General features: G+C 40.7%; 1 protein-coding gene and 1 non-coding gene across 2 annotated transcripts in view; both read right to left on the bottom strand.

Annotated features, from left to right (window-relative positions):
• The window catches only part of ACOXL (acyl-CoA oxidase like), a 531,229-nt gene that overhangs the window by 186,935 nt on the left and 331,370 nt on the right, over positions 1-12,924 (bottom strand). The gene's annotated exons all lie outside the window — the stretch shown is intronic.
• On the bottom strand, positions 12,205-12,311 carry LOC118845138. The gene has a single exon (XR_005010019.1). It is a non-coding gene; the product is annotated as a U6 spliceosomal RNA (small nuclear RNA).

Here is a 12,924-nt window from a genome sequence, read left to right on the forward strand (position 1 = left end):
TAGTTAAGAGATTTATTTTTGACCCAATTTTCATAGAGCATGTCAAATGTGCTTGCCCCATTTTTGAGAACTAAATCCTTGGCAAGTCTGAAGTTTCCAGTTTTAAAACTAACCACTCTCAGAGTACATGGTGTCATGGAATGAGTCTTGGGTTAGAGAGCAGAGGACCAGGGTTACAGTTCCAGCTGTGTGATTTTGAGGAAGTGCTCCCCCTCTCTTAACCTCAGTCTCCCAACCTGCAAAATTAGGGGGTTGGCCTCAATGTGCTCTAAGGTCCCTTCTGGTGCTAATATTCTATGACACCAGGCATAGGAAGATGGATAATCACCTTAGTCTTTTTTTTGCTTGGTTGTTTTTAAAGATTCATGAATATAAGTGTATTTCCTTCACCCATCAGGATCAGACCAGTCCAATAATTCATCAGCTTTTTCTATATTTATCTGCCAGAGGATATTAAACATGGAGATAAAAATAAAAACTTATGGGGAACTTTTGATCTGTCTTCAAATATCTGAATGACTTTCAGCAGGAAAGGGAGTTTAGACATGTTCTCCTTGGCCTCAGAAGGCGAAACTGGGAACAATTGGGCAAAGTCACACAAGGGTAAATTTCTGTTTGATGTAATAAAATTCTTCTTAGCAGCTAAAACTTTCTAAAATTGTAATGAGCTGCCTTGGGAGGTAGTGTTTCCCCCTTACCAGATATCTTTAATCACCAAGGTCACTAGATGACCACTTGCTGGGAGTAGTAAGGAGGGGATTCTTGTATGACTGATTTTGTTTCAAATTTTTTTTTTTATGTTCTGAGGCCTAAGTTTTGGGTTCCAATGTTTTCCATGACAATAATACGGGGTTTGTTTGCTTTTAAGAAAGCTTCTCTGAAATATTTTAAAAGCTCAACAATTCCTTTAAATTAGGCTGTTTGCCACTGTCCATGCTGTTCCTCATATCTCTTTTCCCCCTAGGCACATATAAGGTAGTACATAGCTTTGCTTTTAAAGAGTTCTCCTAGGAATTCCAGAAGGCAAAGATAAACGTAGGGAAGTTGCCTAAAAATGAGATATCCTAAGAAAAGTGGCATGATGCTACGGTTTTTTTTTGTTGGGGGTGGGGTGGGGGTAGTTGGAGGCAATCAGGGTTAAGTGACTTGCCCAGGGTCACAAAGCTAGTAAGTATCTGTGAGACCAGATTTGAACTCAGGTCCTCCTGACTCTAGGGCTGGTGCTCTACCCACTGCACCCCCCTAGCTGCTACTCCTATCCTTTCTCCCCACTGTCACATATAAGGTAGTACATGGCTTTGCTTCTAGGAACTCCAGAGAGCAAAGGGAGATGTAGGAAAGCTGTCTGAAAATGAAATATCCTAAGAAAAGTGGCATGATGCTCTGTTTCTGGGTAAGATATGGCAAAAGGTTACCTACGAGAGCCTAGAATCTTGGAGGCAGAGTCCAAATTCTGATGGGAGGGGGAAGAGAAGGGTGGGAGGGGGACAAAAGGATGTTTAGAATGCAGGTGCCAGACATGCCTTGGAAGTGATGTAGTGGTCAGGTTTCTAGTAAGATAAGACAAAAGCTTTCCTACTAGGGCCCAGCATCACAGGAACAGAACCAACAGTCAGAAATGGAATTAATCAATAAATATTTATTAAGCACCTACTATGTGCTTGGCACTGTACTAAGCATTAGAAGAACATGCTAAAAAATGGAAGAATGAGCTGTCTCAATGCTATGTTTAAAGAGGCCAGACATGTTTATAAGACATTCTTGAAAAGCAAAGTAAGGCTGGAGGGACTATTTCTATAATGCCTTAGATTTATAAGATACTGTATGTATATTATGTTATCTAATCTTGATACTAACCCCAGAAGGTAGATAATACAAGTATTACTAGCCTCATTTGACATATGAGGAAACTGAAGCTTGGCAGGGTTGAACAACTTGCCCAATGTCACCCAGCTAGTAAATGGCGGCTCTGAGACTTGAGCATTGGCCTTCTGTTTCAGAGTTTCCCACTGTTTCCATTACACAGAGGACTGGGCATCAGGCAAATGAAGAAATTACATTTTATTCTTAGTTAAAATCAGTTTAGGGAACAAATGGTATCAACTATAGAATGATTATCATATCCTGAAATTGAGTAATCCTAACACACTGCCCATCCATTTGCTAGGGTTCATAGGCAGCACGCCTCAAAGATCTGCTCAGCTGAATGTTTCTATGCATATTTCTGCTCATTTCACAAACACAGAGCTTTAGATGCTCCTGAAACACTGCACAGATAAAACGACACTCAGAGACCAGGCTGAACTTCCCCAAAGACTTATGGATTGGGTCTTTCTTCTGGAGGGTCAGTAGGTTTCAAGATGAGCTAACAGATATCTGGCATAGATGTTATGAGTGAAAGAGACCAGCTGGGTCATTAAGAGCAGAAAAGGCTTTTCTAGGGAAGGATATGCTACTTCCATTATGGAATATTTCATCATTATCTGGTCAGAGACTTCTCTTGGAGGCAGGGTGGTGAAATCAACTTTGAATCCAGGGACCTGGCTTCAGGTTTTTGCTCTGTTGCCGATGAGCTGCGTGGCCTCGGATAAGACATTTCATTTGTCTGGGCCTCAGTTTTTCCATGTGTAAAATGAAGCCACTGGATTTTATGATCTCTAAGCTTCCTATTAGCGCTAAAGTTTTATACATTATAGGAGTCAATTAGCCTCTGTGAGAAAATGGCTTGCACATGTGAGGTAAAGATGCTTCCTTGGAGCATGGGATCCTGATAGATAATATATTTCCACAGTATACTCCTGGATACCATCTAAAATCATCCAGAATCAAATAAACTTCAGAGTGGGACAGGACCTTAGCACCCAGCTAGTCCAACCCATACCTGAACAGAAATCCCCTCTCCAACAAGCCCAGCAAGTGGTTATCCAGCCATTCCTTAAAGACTTTCAGTCAAGGGGATCCCCCAACAGACTTTTCTATTCTACAGCACCTCTAATCATTAGGCAATTTTTCCTTACATCAGGCCTTTTTGTAACTTCTGCCCTTTGCCACTAATTTTGCCCTATGGGAACAAGCATGGTTTCTGTTATCGAGCAGGTTAATTCTTTCTCTCGGCTTCATGTCACTGACATCTTCCAAGCAGGCGATTCATGTCTGCATCCAAGTCACTGAAAAATATATTAAACACCACAGGGCCAGGCACATATTCCTGGGACCTCCACTGGAGTGATAGCTGATCACAAACCCCTAAGGACAACTCATTGGAGCTAGCTAGTCAACCAGTTTGGAATCCTTTTAATTATTCTATTATCTAGCTCACATCTCTTTATCTTTTTCACAATAGCAAGAGAAACTATCAACTGCTTTGTTATGATCTAGAAAAGTGATACTAATTATAATGTTGTTTTTCAATCACATCCAACTCTTTGTGATTCCACTTTGAGGTTCTCTTGGCAAAGATATTGGAGCGGTTTGCCATTTCCTTCTCCAGCTCATTTTACAGATGAGGAAACTGAGGCCAACAGGGTTAAGTGACTTGCTTAGACTCACACAGCTGGTAAGTGTCTGAAGCCAAATTTGAACTCAGGTCTTTCTGACCCCAGGCCTAGCACTGTTCACTACGCCACCTAGCTGCCCTACTACTAATAGCTAACACTTACAGAGCCATTTGAAGTTTATTATGCACTTTGCACATTATCCCATTTAGTTCAAACTACAACCCTCTGAGGTAAGGACTATTTTAATATAATGTTATTAATATAAACTTTCTCCATTTTAAAGATCAGCAAACTGAGAATAAGAGAGGTCAAGAAACTTGACCAGGGTCACAACACTACTAAATGTCTGATGCAGAATTTCAACTCAGGTCTTCCTAAATCCAAGTCCAGCACTCTCTGTGCTATGCCACCTGGCAGCCTCCAGTATGCTAATCATAACATTTGTTTTACATCAGTTCATTTGAGCCTCATAATAACCCTATAGGGAAGCCATTATTTTTCCCACCTTACAAATGAGGAAACCAAGCCTCAGAGAGGCTATGTGACATGCCCGGATTACACAGCTATTAACTTGATTCCAAATTTAGGACTCTTTCTAGCTCTAATCATATTACAGACCACTTCACAGGAGAGTAGCAAATTCCATTCTCGCCCCTATTTCAAAGGGACTTTCCCCCCTTCCTGCCAAGTACAACACTCTTAACATTTTCACTTAGTTTCTGTTTAATGCATATAAGTCCTGTAATTGTATCAGAAATAACCAGAGGAAGAAAACCTTGTTTGTGGATCAGAAGATGTAAAGTCAGCAGCCTGGTTGCCAAATCACACACATCCCTCTCTCCTGCTGCAGCTGAAGATTCAGAAAATACACATGCTATGCCAATTGATTTAAGGTCTAATGCATCCAATTCTCCTGAAATACTTCCCTTGTAGTACTTTTAGCTGAGGTTGGTGTTAATTTCCAGGATGAGGTAGCCTACATTAGTCATAGTTGCTTCAAATAGAAAAGACCAGTTAGATCACTGAGTTCATTACCGTGCCAGGGTACAAGAGTTCCTCCCTGAGGGAGGATCTCGTACTTCCCCTCTTCAATAGCTTGTAGGTATCGAGCCAGATTCTCATTCTAAGGAAATCAACAAGGATTCTCATGGGTTTACAGTAAGATAATTTAACCTACAATGTGTCATGAATTAAGGTAGAAATTTTATTTTTTCAAGGTCTAGTGTGGTGTTATTGGACCCTGGGCTTGTATGAATGAAGTGCTGAGGTCCCACTTGTCAGTGAAGAAGTGAGCCAGCTCATCTCTAGAGTTAAAACTACATGTCTATGCAAGGCAAGTAAACTCTCAGCCTATGGGAACCTTTTTTCAAAGTCATCTTTCCAAGGCATTAAACAGTACCTGAGGTTTTAGTCGCAAATAGAGACACATGCTTCAGTTATAAGTATTCTCACAATTTGTTCTTCTCAAATGGTGTCCGGTTTGAAAGAACCTGCTTACCCCCATTAAAAAAAGTGTATATACGTGTTTGTGTGTGATAGAGGGAGAACATGCTCCATCCAAGAAAGAACAACATTTTCTATTAACTTCCTTTGCTTCTAATAAAAAAGAAAATGTGGGATGAACAGATGAAACTAATAGGAATCCAATGTGTAATGCAAGCAAGAATCCGATCACAGCGTAATAAAGAGCATGTACAGTAGGCTACGTTATTTTACTTCTTTTCCTTCTGGAATATATCTAGCCTCTTAGCAACTAATTGTGAATGTCACTGAGGTCATGTCCTATTTCAATGGAATCTCTATAAATCATATATTATGTCTCAAAATTTGTCCACTGAAAGTTTAATATTTTCCTGCTGTTTTTAACATCTCCATATTTTAAGTGTTTGATTGCATTTAATAAATGTATCAGAACAAATTTAAAGCAGGTGCTATATAGCTTTAGCCTTTTGTTTTCTTTTAATACAAATTGGAGAAGGATTTTGTTCATTTCCAGTGACAATTTGGAAGGCAAGGGCAAGAGCAAATGGGCATTTAACTCTGCCACTAAACAAGGCAGTGATGGGTGATGGATAGAAGGCCTGCACTGGCTTGAAGAAGAGAGCCATTCAATGGCTGCTTTTGACACATTACTAGCTTCATAACCAAGGGCAGGTCACTTAACCTCTGAGTGCCACAAGCATTTCTCTAAAATCATAAATTACAAATGGGCTATGAATCTGCATTGAAAAAATGCATGTATATTATTTTTAAAAAAGAAAGGAAAAAGAAATTGCTACCCATAAGGAATGGGATAAATTGAGGTCATTTTCAATCTATACCCCAAGATCTCTATTTTTAATCTCTTTTATGTCCCCTGACATTAGCCTGAGTGAGGACCCCAAAGTGCAATGACCACACAATTATTACAGTGTTTACATAAAATTCATCATGAGGACTATGGTTTGCATTTTTGGATGACTTGGCATTTTTAGACCTCAGTCAATGACTGGAGAGGAAGGATTCAGTGAAATGGTGGGGGAAGAGGTGGAGCAAGTTTTTCTCACACAAGGACTCTTTCTCTGCTATCACTCTTCATGTTTGAGGACAGGTTCACAAACACTGATACCACAAAGTGGTGTTTATAAGGATTGTTGAGCAAGATGAAAAGGAATAAGAAAAGGCTCTCTTCATGTGTTACTCTCATTGTCTTTGTGGATCATCAATCCTTTCTCTTCTCCAAAGCTCACAGCAGGGGACAGCCTTAGGCATGCTTGCGTGCGCGCGCGCGCGTGTGTGTGTGCGTGCCTGCATATGTGTGTGTGCCTGCATATGTGTGTGTGTGTGTGTGTGTGTGTGTGTGTGTGTGTGTGTGTGTATTTAGAGGTGAGGCTATGATCACAGTTCTCTTTTCTGTTTCTGGAAATACCAAACCACAGAAAGACCTTCCAAAGAAAGAAAGTTCCATGAGAAGTTTCAGACCACCAAAAGCTGGGCATTTCTATTTACTGGTGATGTGTTATAACATATCCCTAAACGTTAAAAGAGGGCAGATAGGTAGTACAGTGGACAGAAGGCCAAACCTCAAGTCAGGAAGGCTCATCTCCCTGAGTTCAAATCTAGCCACAGACACTTACTAGCTACGTGACCCTGGACAAGTCACTTAACCCTGTTTGCCTCAGTTTCCTCATCTGTAAAATGAGCTGGAGAAGGAAATGGCAACCACTCCAGTTTCTTTGCCAAGAAAACCCCAAAATGGGGTCATGGAGAGCAGTACATGACTGAAATGACTGAATGATAGCAACAAAACATTAAAAAAAGAAGACTGAACATCCTAGCTTTGAGCAAACACAATGACGATAATAATTACTATAATAACTCCCATGTCTACAGCACTTTGAGATTTAAAAATCACCTTCCCACACCACATTCACATGAGGTAGATGACATAAGGATGACCGTCCCCATTTTCAACTTGTTCAAAAAAGAATTTGGTCCTAGGAGGCCTGGTACACAGGTCTATTTCCCAACAGAGCAGAGACTCAGATCATGTAACACTAAGGAACAGAAAAAGAGAATGGATTTTATTGCTAGAGCACAGTTTGACTTGGAAACTGCTTTTTAAAATATAGTTTCATTATCCATTGTTCTTCATTGCCACGTGTTCACCATTGCTACTTTTCATTCATCTCTTTCTTTAGACAGGCAGTGGGGCATAACATCTGAAGTTCTAGACTTTGAGTCAAGAATCCCTGGATTCAAATACCACCTCAGGCAACTCTCCAAAACTGACTTCCTAATTTATAGACCAGGGGTGAGGGACCTGTGGCCCTCTAGGTCCTCAAGTGCAGCTCTTTGACAGAATCCAAATTTAGGGCTGCATTTGAGGACCAAGAGGGCCACGTGTGGCCTCCAGGCTACAGGTTCCTCACCCCTATTATAGATAGAGACGTGTTGCAGCTCGCTAATTGTTAAATTTTCATTGAGAATTTACAGCTTGGATATGAGAAAATGTTAAAAAAGCAGGGTTTGATTTATTATTCTGATGGGTGTTGATAATGAAGATTAAACCTAAGTATATGAGGTATACTTTTTTTTTCCTGGAGAGATGGTTGTTAAATATTTACCAGCACACCTTGGAAAATAGTTATAGATTAATAACAGATGGTTATAGATGACAAAAATGTGTATCTATTTCTTTAATCATAACTCCTAGCGAGTGAAATATTATTCAAAAACTTTGCCCCAAATAGTAAATTATCCCCAAATTTGGATTTGCAGCTAGATGTAACATATTATAAGTGAAAAGAAATAAGTAATAATTAAAGGTCCAGAAGAGACATTTAATTTCATCTAATCTAAGCCCATCGCTTTACAGAAAAGAAAAGGGAGATCTACACAGGCAAAGTCCCTTGCTTCAGTTAGATGCAGCATAATGACAGTTGGATCTGTAGTTGGTCGGATGGCCTCAGTGATCTCTAAGGTCCCTTCTAGCTCTGTAAACCAAGGGCATTCCTCTAGAGAAAAGATTCAGGATTCAAACCTGGCTCATTGGATTCTGGGTGTGGAGGTGAAAGGAGACTTCTTATCCAAACTTTGCATTTTACAGATGAGAAAAACAAGGCTTAGAGAAAGTGAATTGACTTGCCCAAGATCATACAGGGATTGAGAAAGGTGGGATTTGAGCCTAAATTCTTTGCCTCCAAATTCACAGGTATTTCCATGGTGCCAAATGATTTTCTGGGTCTTTTTTTATTTTTCCGAAAAGGAGGAAGCTTGAACCTGTATCTGTGTAACAGAATACATTAGATGGAGCAACAGATGATGCCAATCGCTGCAGAGGATTCTGGGTTTCCCTTGCTACCGAAGCATAGAAACCAGAACACAGAAGGGCTCCTCTGTCCGAGACTTCCCCCTCAACACCGCTCTGCCCCAAGTCTCTTTCCTTCCTCAGGCAACTCCCAGCATTTTGTCTGTGCCTCCCCTAAGCACTTCCCATTTTCTTGTGAGTATTAAAGTACTTCATATTCTTGTCTCGTCTCAGGTGGCATAGTGAATACAGTGTTGAATATGGAGTCAGGAAGACCTGAATTCAAATCTAGCCTCAGCCATTTACTGCATGGATAATCCTGGGCAAGTCACTCAACCTCTGTTTGCCTCAGTTTCCTCATTTGTAAATGGGGGTGATGATAATAATAGCACCCACCTCTTCAGGTTGTTGTAAGGAGTAAATAAGATAACTTAAAGTGCTTAGCACAGTGTCTGGCACATAGTAAGCACTATATACATTTTTAGCTATGATCCCACTAGATTTTAAGTACCCAGAGACCCATGACCAGGTCACCCATGGCCAGAGCACACTCCTCCCTACTTCACATCCTTCACATCACCAGCTCCAACACAATGTCTTTCCCCACCCTCTTTAGTTCTTTGTGCTCTTCCCCTACCGATGTCACTTTATATTAATGTTATATGCTGGATTTTCTTACTTGAGTATATGTTGTAACCTCCCCACTTGAATATGAAAATAAGCTCCTCGAGGGCAGGGGCTATGTTGTTCTTTCTTTAGTATCTTCAACACCTGGCACAGTTCCTTGACCATAGGAGGCCCTTTATCATTATTATTATTATAACTGTAATCATTAATAATAAAATTAATTGTTAGCATTTACATAGCCCTTTTAAAGTTGCAAAGTACTTTATAAATATTAGCTCATATAATCCTTCACAACCCTGGGAGGTAAATGCTATTATCGCCCCCATTTTACATATGAGGAGACTGAGGCAGACAGAGTTTAAGTGACTTACCCAGAGTCACCTAGATAGTAAATGTCTGAAGTGGCGCTTGAATTCGGGTCTTCCTGACATCAGGCTCAGCATTCTATGCAGTGCATCATCTAGCTGCCTTATGAATGCTCATCAGATTGAATTGCTAAATCCTATCGGCAGAAATCTTCCCTGGGCCTTGGACATGATGTAGCAGGCGGTCACTCAGCTGTATGACTCCACATGCACATCAGGCTGTGATTCCCTTGTTCTCTCTTCTCTGCCTCCTCTGGCACTGAGAGCACGTGCTGCAGCATAAACATCTTATTCTCTACAACAGAATATTCTATGCTATCGGTACCTACGTTGATAGAATGCTGGACCTAGGGTCAAGAACTCTGTTGTTGTTCAGTCGTGCCTGGGGTCTTCATGACCCATTTGGGTTTTTCTTGGCAAAGATACTGCAGTGGTTTGCCATTTCCTTCTCCAGCTCATTTTAAAGATGAGAAAACTGAGGCAAACAGGGTTAAGTGACTTGCTCAGGGTCACACAGTTAGGAAGTATCTCCTTGACTTCAGGCCCAGTGCTACTACCTGGTTGCCCCAGTGTTGAGAAGAGTTGACTTCAAATCCAACCTCGGGCATTTACTAGTTATATGACACTAGACAAGTCACTTAATCTCTGTTTGCCTCAGTTATTTCATCTGTAAAATAGGGATAATAATGGCACCTACTTCCCAAGGCTGCTATAAAGATAAAATGAGATAATATTTGTAAAGTGTTTTATAAACACTAAAGAATTATACAAATGCTGCTGCTGCTGCTGCTACTACTACTACACCACCACCCCTCTTTTCTAGTCATCCACAGAACACAACAAAGTACTTTATGACATCACATATAATATTGTCACGAATAATTCTGTCTCCTTCCCTAATTGCTGTCCTTGTGGGTAATTTTTTCATCCCCAATTAGACTGTAAGTTCTTTGTGGGCAGGGACCATGTTTTATATTTCATTATTCCCCACAGAATGCCTAGCACAGAGTCCAGGCTCAGGAACTGCTCATTGTCTAGCTATGTGATGAATCTGATTAATTGTACAGGAACCTTGAGTCTTCAGCGACTTTAGGCATAAATGCAAAAACCACTGATTTGACGTGTGTGTACAGACATGACCTGGGATTTTCTTCACTCCAAGCTGGCGCTGTTGGACAAGTCCTAGGCAATTTCCCATCGGAAAATCCATAAAACCACAACAACAAGCTTCTCAGAAAAGACTAAGGTATTTTCAAGAGTCACTGGACTGTGTTTGAGAACAGCCCTTTCCTTGGAGATCTTCAGAATGGTTTTAAATTGAGCAGATTGGGGAGAGAACTTGAGTGAGACAGCAGCTTTTTCCTCTTTGTCTTGAGATGGATAGAGAGACTGAATCCTCTCGTGGAGGCGTGGATTCCATCCAGAGAGGATGAAACGATGACAATAAACAAGGCTCGGGAGAGACAAACTTGGCAAAGAGAGCCCTGCCAAATGCCGGCTCTCTTCATTGCCTTTTCACATTGTCTGGATACTTTCCACGGCATGTGTAGTTTATAAACACCTTGTTTATTCCCTGAACATTTTTGGCAGGAGGCTCTGAAGGAAACCTGCCAGTACAATGGGTGATTCCTTGGGCCCATTTCAACAATCCTACTTTTCTTTGACACAGCTTGCTTTTGCTTCCTTATAATCTGTCCTCTCCTTTGCCTAAAGGGGCAGGGTATGTTGAACTGGATCAGCTCAGAAAGGCTGCAGAAAATGACTTTGTTAAAGAGAAGATGCTGCCAGGTACCATACATAGACAGCAAAAGGGGCAGCTTATTTTCCCACTTCTGATCCATTCAGATGGGATTAAGTGTAAGACCATTTATTGGGGGGTGTCAAATAACATCATAGTCCAACTGGCAAAATGACAGCCAAATCTGAACACTTATAGAACAGAAGCTATTCTTGGTGAATACGAGAACCTTTGTGACATTTAATAAAAGACTTGGATCTGCTTGCCTAGGTAACATGATTCTTCTAAATATCTATGTCCAAACTTGTTACTGCAAGTGAGCCTGTGGCCAAGTCTCCTACCCAGCCTTCAGGGAATAATGAAAAGGAAACCAGGAGGCTAGATTCCATATCCCTAAGGTACTTAGATTGTGACACAGAGAAGATAAGGCCAGTGAGGAAGGCTACTGAGAGATCAACGAGAACCCTTTAAATGTAGAGGGACTGATCAGGAAGGCCAGAGTTGAGTAGTTGGAACTGGGCTGTTTTAGTCTTAAAAGCCAAAGTCAATTGGCAGCTGTTCAGAGGAACTGTTGAAGTGGGGCTCTATGGATTGCAGGCTTTAAACCCCCGTTCATGACACTTTGGGTCATACGCAGGACTTTTGTGTTAATGGAGCTATAGAAATAATTTGGAGTGCTTAAAAACATAAGAAAAGATAAAGACCATCCCTTCTTTTCACCAATGTCATTAGGGTAGCCAGTGATAGTTTTAATTAACTGTTACTTTGTTCTGACTCTCTTGAAGCTAATTGACAACTCAGTCAGATAGTGATGAAGGATGAAGGAATGTTGAAGATGCAATGTTGAAGTACTTGGGGGCTGGCAAGGATAGCCATGATCTGGTCCAACCTTCTACTGAAGGCCAAAAGCTAGTGACAATCAGGACTAGAATCCATGTCTCTTGACCCCTAGTCCAGTATTCTCTGAAGCCAACTGTGATCATGGACTCATGGATTGAGAGCTATAAGGGACCTAGAGGCAATATAAGACAATGCCTTCATTTTCACATAAGGACACTGGGAACTTGAGAGGTTAAATAACTTACTCAAGGTCACACAGATAGTAAGTGACAAAATAATAATATGAACTTAGGTCCTCTGACTTCAAAGGCTGTAATGTTCTTTCCACTGGACCACGATGCCTCTCAATTAAATAAGGAACTCTTTACAAATTTGCATGTCATCGTTGAGCAAGGGCCACACTCATCTTCTTTTTATTGTTCCAATTTTAGTATACATGCTGCCAAACTTAGCCTACTATTGGCCTACCTGTCTTAGGAGTGTTCCATTTCTACAGAATGTTCATGCATAATTGAGTGATTTATTTAAAATACACATACACAAAAAATCCTATTCTGTTCCAGAACACAGTAATGCCTTATTTGTCCATCATATATAAGGTCTAAGGTATATCACATAAGTGAATTTTCCAGATTACTAAAGTGTAGCCTTTTAACCCTCAAAAGTTTTGACTTTGCCTCTAATGGAAATATTTCTAAATTACATTATACACTACCCTTCCTTCTTAAGCTATAATATTTGAACAGTCTCGGTGTCTACTGAGGCATGGAAGGCTGTTTGCCCCTATGCTGAGTGGCCTCCAGACTCCCAGGCTTTTTGCGTTCTTAGGCCTGCTTTTTATACATTCTTCCTCCTTCTTGGCTGCTATGCCAAATTGCTGTTGGCATAACACCTTCCAACAGCTTTTCGGATTTGTTGCTTCAAATTTATTGTGGTCTGAGATGACCAACCTGATTAGAATTGTGACTAATGTAAGAATAAACAAAGATCTTTGAAGAGCTCTGACCGAATGGCTCATCTCTGAGTAAAGCCCACCAGTTTTAATAGACAGACTCTGTAAGCGATGTC

This window comes from Trichosurus vulpecula, chromosome 3, assembly GCF_011100635.1.
Source record: "Trichosurus vulpecula isolate mTriVul1 chromosome 3, mTriVul1.pri, whole genome shotgun sequence".
NCBI lineage: Eukaryota > Metazoa > Chordata > Mammalia > Diprotodontia > Phalangeridae > Trichosurus > Trichosurus vulpecula.